Here is an 8,553-nt window from a genome sequence, read left to right as displayed (position 1 = left end):
TCAGATAAAGAGCATGGACATTTGGAGGCCTGCAGAGCTCGGTTTGGTCCTGGCTGTCCACTGCCTAGTCACATAATCCCAGAACGCTACTTAATTTCTCTAAAAATCTTTTCTCCTCTGTGCAATAAAGGAAATAATGTTGATTGAGCAAGATTTGAGGTGATGATTATTGTAGGTCTCAAATGTTAATTTCTTCTTTCATATTCCCTTGAGAATGCATTTTTTTAAATTTCTGATTTAACTTAATTAACATGCACACAAAGGTTTTGCCTGACTCCATATTTAAAAGAACAGCATTTGTAGTAAAGGTGTATTCTAATTAAAAACTGTGAACCAAATTAGACTTAGAACTACAGTTTATTTTAGTTGAAATGAAAAAGTAAAAATCTCTAATTGCTTATTTCTCTAAAATTTGCTCAGTCTAATTTGTGAATGGTTTAATGTTTGGTATTTTTTCAGTTTATCTCATAATGAATTTATGTTTCCTCAAATGAATGTTAAAAACTTTGTACTGAAAACTACAGAAGCTCGATCAAAAAGATCTTTGGAATAAGAGAAAATGTCAACCCCAACCTTAACATCACATGATTATGGCACACTGTACCCTGGTGGTCGCATACTCAAATTGTAGGACCATGGAGAAAAAAAACCTAGCCCTCTGAGGACAAGATATAAAGAGTTCCAAATAGGTATTTTTTGACGAATTTTCTCACATCTGTTGCCTCTTCTATTGGTGAAAAACAAAGAGGCCGAGTATACACTTGCTCACAATTCTTCTAGCTAAATCCTCTAGACTTCAGAATGTACCAATGGCACATCTTGCCAATAGGGCAAATTCCATACCTGACATCAACAGCAGAAGCCCATGCCTCCTGGGCACCTATCATCATCTAGACTCCCTCTCATGTCTTTCCACTGTGCATGCTTGCATTCTCAGTCTGTCATCAGCAAACTATCTTGAATCCTCAACCTGTTCTCTGAATTGCACTTGACCGTCTTACTCAACTGCACCTATGCCCCCCTGACATTGATGGCTGCTTTTTCTCGTACTCCATATACATTAGGGCACTGATATGGGAGAGGTACATAATGCCCACTATTTCTTCCTTCATCTTTCAGAAACACCAGTCCTTTAAAGCTCACAACATCCTGCTATTCTACCCAACCTTCTTTTATAGCCCTCTTTTACTTGCCTCCAAGTTATGCCCTTTACTTATGGGATGATACCTGGCTCTCTGTATTCTTCACTCTACTCCTATTATTATTGATGACTTCAACATCCATGTGAGTGATCCATCCAATATCTTGGGTTCTCAGTCCCTTAATTTCATCACCTTCAATTACCTTTTCCTCCATTCCTCCTCACACCCCAATTCCCTTGATCAAAACAATAACCGCATCTCCTCTAAAATCTCAACATCAAACATCCTTCTCTCCAATATACTTTCTATTCTTCTATGTCATTATTTTCACTCCAATAATTTTGACCTTTTGAAGACCTCCAATCCCTTGACCCTCCAACATTTTTCACTATCCAGCATCTCATTCATCTAAAAACATAATAGTACTGGCCTCTATGCCCTCATCTATGCCTTCTTTCTTATAACAATGGAATATATCTATGCTCCACTTGTGGTTTGGATTCCACTGCCTAACTTTGCCCATGAACTTACTACCTTGTGCCCTAACCCTTTTCTCTCTTGCATCATCAGTTTTTTCTTCTCTACTTTTCACATCAGCATACAAACATGCTGTAGTATCTCACTTCTTTATCTACCTTCTCTTGATCCTACCAGCTACTAACTCTCTCTGTTCCTCTTCACAGCAGAATTTATTGACAATATCATTACTTGCAGTCTTTTTTCTTTAGCTTCCAATCTCTCTTCAACCTACTCCAGTAGGTTTCCTGCCCCTTCATTGCACTGAAACTGCTTTAACCAAGGTGGTCAATGACCTGGTTATTGCTAGTCTAATTGTATTCTCATTTTACCTTTCAGCAGCATTCAACACAGCTGACCACTCCTCATTTGAAATCTTTTTTTTCTTGGCTTATGTGTCCTGTTTTCAAACATTTTGGCTCATATAGCCCCTAAAAGAATTTGTAAAATTCTGTATACGCTTGCACTTCTTGAGTTGACATCTATATTTTTCATCATAAGTTTAAATAGTTGCAAGGTATAGAGTTTCCAGTATGTTATAAATATTGACATCTTAAAATAAAACTGTTATACTGCTCTACTTAAATGTGACCAGTGGAATCTAAACACCATAGAAATGTGATATTCACCATCAACCATTTAGAAAATAGACAGACTTCTTAACAGTTAGAAATTTTACACTGTTTCATTTTCCCCAAATTCATTATATTTTCATTCAACTTTCTGCATAAATGTTCCCAGTGTAATATACCACTTTACCAACTTCTCTGCAACTAAATTACCAATATAAATTGAAAATAAAACTTTTAAAAAATGTTATTACTTGAAGGCTCTACAAATTGAAACATTTCTTCTAGATTCAGTTATCATTACATTTAACTATTTATACCCTTGATCAAGATAACATAAGTACTGTATATTATGAATTTTGATGAAAAATCATTGACCTAAAAAGGAAATTTTATTATAAACATAAATTTCTGTGAGTTCATTAGGGCTTATTTTTTTCCCAATTAGTTCATATACCTATTGATACTACTACTTATTGTTGTAAGAGAATTCAGCATCAATTCTCTATGTTTTAAAAAGATGTAAGGTCTGAAAAAAACCTGTTTATATAAAGAAGTACACAGAAATTGTTTCAGAAGTGCTATTTACTGAACCACTCTGTTGTATACTTGAAACTAAGACTGTATATTAATTTTTGAAAAAGTGGTATTAGATTCTTTAAACTCCTAAGTTATATGGCAAAATGAGAGTAATTTAGACCCAAAACTGTTTTTAAATAATCCACCAACTCTCAACTCAATTAGGTTCTCCCATAATTTTTTAGAAAGCAAAATATTGGACATCACCTGAATTACAACTAGCTTTGTTTTCTAGACATCACATTTAGAACCTTCATCAAACTTACATCTCTGACATTCGTATTTCTGTTTTTTTTGTGCTCAGGACTTTTTTACACTGCTGCATACTGCACTATAGTAAGTTTTGGGACAAATAGAAGTGGAGACAGGTGATTGTGGCAGGAAGTTGGGATGTAGAACTTCTTACTCTCACTATACATATTCTCAGGCAGGTAAATTTTTGAAGAAGTAGATATGAAGTTGAGGATCCGGAAATCACTTTTCTTAGAACTATCTATGCCTATATTCCCCCAGGAAAAACCTCTGGTTTTTTGTCCTAACTCAACAGCCTTTCCTTCTCATTGCCTTGGCTAGTTATTCCTCCTCTGCTTTCCTCTAGATGTTAAGTGCCCTGAGCATCATTCCTGGGCCCCCTTCATTCCCTTGTTTGACCATATCTTCTCTAGGTGATCAAAGTCAGCCCCAATGCTTCAAATACTGTAAATAAACTGAATCTCTGAAGCTTATTTCTCCTACCATGACCTCTCTTCCAAGCTCAGATTCATACATTCAACTTTTGACTTGATTTCTGTGTGAACACATAATTGGCAACCCAAATGACCATGTATAAAAGAGAATTCATCATTTTTTAGCACCACTTCTAGCCAACCTATTCCTCTGCAGCCTTCTACACCTGAGAAAAGGGAAATATCACCCCAGCAGTCATTAAATCCAAAAACTTAGGAACTATTGATTTCTCTGGTGTATCACCCTCCACAGCAAAGTTTATCAGCACTACCTTTAAAACATATCCTAAACCCATCCACTTCTCTTCATCATCACTGATCTCTCCCTAGTAGGAGACACCATCCTCAGGGCTCACCTGCAGATTTGTGACACCTTCTGCTGGTTTCTCTGCTTTCACTCTGCCACCACCCACCCAAATGATCCATACTACACAGTACAGCCAAAGTGGCTTTTAAAAATGTCAATCAGATCACATCACTCCACTACCTAAAAGACTATATGAAAAACAGTGCCAATTCTTTACCCGGGTCTATGAGGGCTGTGTGGTCTGGACGCCACTCCTTTCTGACCCTAGCTTCATGTCTGTGTCACCCTTGCTCACTGGACTGTAGACATACAGACCCTCTTCTTGTTCCCAAACACAAACTTCCTTTTCCCTACAGGGCCTTGCATTTGCTGTGTGCTTAGTCTAGAATTCTCTTCTCCCAGACCATCCATTGCTATCTAGTTTTCTTTCCTCAAACCTCAGCTCACAGAACACCTCCTTTTAGAACCCTTCCCTGACTAGCTTCCTCTTTATCCCATTATCCTGTTTTTTAAAAATAGTATATTCCTACTAGAAATGGATTATTTCTGTAGTTACGTATGAAGCTCTTTGAAAGCAAGGATCTTCCTATTTATCTCCAATATCTATGTATCAAACACATAGTCAGGGCTCAATAAATATTTGTTGAATGCATGCAGAAATTTTCATTGTTTGCTGTTTTTTGGTTTTTCTGTGTAAGTACAGGAGCATGTCTCAGTGGTAATTCCAAGAAACAGTAATTTAGCCATGCAGGCTTAGATAACAACAGTCATCTCTTCTCACTACTGTGTGCTGACATAGAGTGGAAGTGGTATCACAGAATAGCACACAGTCATGGGCTGTGGAATTATATAAGGATTTACAAGGATTTAAAACCCCAGAACTGCCAGTGTCTAGCTCTATGACCTTAAACAAGTCATATCATTCTTTGTATCTCAGTTTCTTCATATTTATAATGGAAATGACAGAATTGTTATAAGAATTGGAAATAATATAGGTGACTGTCATATAGTAGGCATTCAACTAATGTAGTTATTGGATTACTGTTATTTTAAATTATTGTTACTACCCAATCTGGGTCTCCTAGAATTCCCTTTACTGGTTTGTCCCATGGCCAGTGATAGACTCGGGTGGGATTACAAAATCCTCAGGGCAGACTCTAGGGAGCTCTGCAACAGTGGGGCAGGAATTATATATCTGCAAATCTTTCTATAAGTTCGGGCTAAGGCTAGTCTTCACTAAACAGCACATTGTTCCCCTTCTCTCTCCTGTTTCCTTCACTCCTCATCAGTTCTCCTAGGAGCAATGCCTCAATAAATGATGTGTGCATGAATCCTGTCTCAGGCTATGCGTCTATGGAACCACTGGTTAGGTTCTGTTTTACTAGAAAACATTTATGGGGCTTATAACCCTGGGAGCTATTTTTTTCAGGTAATGTCAATCCCATTACTTATATTTATTTGCTCATAGTAAGAATTATCATTATGCTTTTGCCTTGGTTTAATGATGATTGGAGAAGCCACCTATTAAAAGAAAGAATGGAAAAGAGAAGTAATTTCATTTATTATTAGAGGAATATGGGACAAGGCCCTAGAGCTTAAACATTAAGGCCTTTCACTATTTTAATAACATATAAGACAGCAGTAGGATATGCCCTAGTCTGAGCTGCAGTAATCCTGCATTCAAATGACCTCTGTCACTCACACCTAAGCTGTGAGGCCAGAGAAGAAATACTCAAAATCTCTCTGTCTCATTTTTGCCAATTGTAAAATGAGAAAAAAAAATTCAGAGCTATTGAGAGAAGTAAATGAACCTATGTGAAAGAGCCTGGTAATTATAAAATACATCATAAAGGTGAGGTGTTTGAGGTATAAATGTGACATTCTGGTTAGTTCAGGAACTGGAAGTGAAGGCATTAAGATATTGCCCATAAGCGTGAGCCCCTTTAAATATGCAGAAATAGGGAAAATTGTGTTAGAGTTATATGCATTGTGTTTTAAAGTAATTATTATTGTGGAAAACCTATTTTTCATACTTAAAAGCAGACTAAGGTAGAAGTACTTTGTAAATAATAAATATATGTATATATAAACATACATATATCACCTGCAGCTCCAGTAACTTTTGAGAACTATTTAGGAAGTTAAATTAACAGTATTTCATAGGGTTTATTAGCTGCAAAAATTCTTCCAGAGCTGCCTACATAAGGCTTTACTTATTCAAAGGTTGCTCTTTGGCACCTCAAACACTGCCAAACCTAGAAATAAGAAAACTAACACTCTTCTGGTGGCAGAGAGAGACAGCCATGAAAATGGGAACCCCAAAGTTCAAGGAACCCACAACTTGAAGGTAACTTGGATGCCTGGGAATGAGTTATTCCCTAGAGAGAATAAGCACTTCAAAGGGATTGGGACAAAGCCAAGAAACAAAAAATAAGTGACAGAAAAAAAGATAAGACAGAACAAAGGAAAGCAGGAGCAGATAGGTTAAGAAACTGGCTGTGATAGGTGGGGAAATCAGAAGAGGCAAAAGGCTCCAGACACAGCTAAACATTCAAGGAGAACAAAGTAAGCTGGAGGCTAGACCTGAAACTGGAACAGGTCCTCAGTCCCACACCCTCCTCAGCAGCTTCCTTCTCCAGGTGCCACACAGGGAAATGACCTTGTTTGTCTCTTCATTAGAGAAAACAAAAGGTTTAATGTTATTATTTGTCCTCTGGGACTTGGTACACCTTTCCCAGCACAATATTCAGGACAAAGGCAGCTACTTGGAGTGCCTTTTTTGGTCCTCTGGATAGAGCTGTAGTCCCACTCTGCCTCTGCATTTCTCCTTGTACTTGTCCTAAGACTAGGTACTCTGTTCCTCTAGTATCTATTTAGGACCTCTTTGAGGGCAGGCCAGCCTCACATCATTCTCCCAATAATGCCTAATTGTAGTCTGCTTAAGAATTATAGGTAGGAACAATCTTCTGAAACTGTACTATTTTAATGGCTCAGTATTTAGAGGGTTAGGACACCAGACATTTCAAGGACCCATGTTTGTACCTATTTTTGAGTGTTTCAAACTCTGTTCTTGGCAGTAGCACACATTTAAAGTCAATAATAAAGATGATAACAACAGATAACATTAGGTCACCCCTGCTCTATGCAAGGAGTATGATAAATCCCTTATACAGACTATTAGTTAATCCTCATAGCCACCTCTGATCTCAAGGGAGGCAGAAAAATAATTTAATGAGAGAGGCAGATAAACACATTACTAATAAACAACAAGTAAGTTATAATACAACACAGCAAGTAATATAAAAGCATAGGAACTAGGAACTAGGGGTGAGTAACTTTGCTTCCCTGCCTGTGGCAAGGAGTGGCTAGGTAATCATGGAGGTGTACCTGAAATGTCAAAGTTATTTACTTCTCAAGGAGACAAATAGTCCAAATAGATTAGGAAAAGTCTTTCCTTGAGTGTTAAGCCTTGCAAAAAAATAAAACAAAGCTCAGCAGTATATTTTATCCCATTGTAAACCAAATGCTCATATTACAGTCTTATTTGGGAAGGATATGTGAATTGCTTAAAGATGCAAATATTATTTATTATGCTTGTATTTAACTAGGGCAATAGTATAAGTTACTATTGCTTTTATTTCTCCTGATTATTATGGATTGGTATTAAGGTATGACCACAAAGCTCTTTGAATTAATCAGTTTAACTGCTTAGTAATAAGAGTGTTCATATAAATTGAATGGATATTTTTCACATGGCAAAGAGAATTCTTTTGAGCTCTTTCTTTAGAAGAACAGGCTTATAAAGTGCCATAAATGACTTTCCTATTATCAAAATGAGTACGATGCAACTATTTAAAAATTACACTTAAGCAATTAATTTTTATCTAAAAGTATAAAGATGCCTAGAAGAAAGTGGACTCCAAATTAGCTAGAATGTGTAAGGTTGAATCATGCTGTATGAGTAGTGTGGAGGTGGGTGGTGCTGATGTGGGGGTAAGGACACACCACTCCCAGGTCCTGTTGAGTGGTCACAGAGCCACTCTGGTTCCCTGGGCTTCAGTTTCCTTGCTTGTTAAATTCAGGATTGTCCCTCTTAAGTGGGGCATCATGACAGTAGGGATATGTCCCTCCTACAACATCAGGATAGTAGTAGGAAAGGCATGACATCTGAGATTTCAGTAATAAAGCTGCTCTTTATGATCTTGGAATTAAGAAGTAAGTATATTAGCAATTAATGTTTTTAAAAAATGATGCACATTATGCTAAAAAAATATAGAAGTGACAAAGTATTAATAAGTAATTTACTCTAGGCAGTAGGAAAATGGGTCATTTGGTATATTGGGTATATATTTGGTATATTATTTAAATTAATTTCACTAGTTTCTTTTTTCATTTAAGTGTGGCAACCAGAAAATTTTAAGTTACATATGTGACTACCAATATATTTTTACTGGATAGCACTGCTATAGAATATTGCAAGACCATACCTTCTCACAAATGGCAGCCTTCAGATTTATAAGACTGCTATTATGTCCCCTCCCCCCAACTTTTTTTTTTGAGAGTAAACCTCTCAGGTTCCTTCATATGCTCTTTAACGTAATTCCTAGACCCTTCTCCATTAAATGTATTCCAGTTTTTCAGTCTCTACATTCAGCTGAATACTGCAAACTGAAGACTATAATTAAGATGTACAAAGAAGCCCGTTGGTGCCATTA

Source organism: Manis javanica, chromosome 6, assembly GCF_040802235.1.
Source record: "Manis javanica isolate MJ-LG chromosome 6, MJ_LKY, whole genome shotgun sequence".
Classification (NCBI taxonomy): Eukaryota; Metazoa; Chordata; class Mammalia; order Pholidota; family Manidae; genus Manis; species Manis javanica.
Note: the sequence above shows the minus strand (reverse complement) of the source record.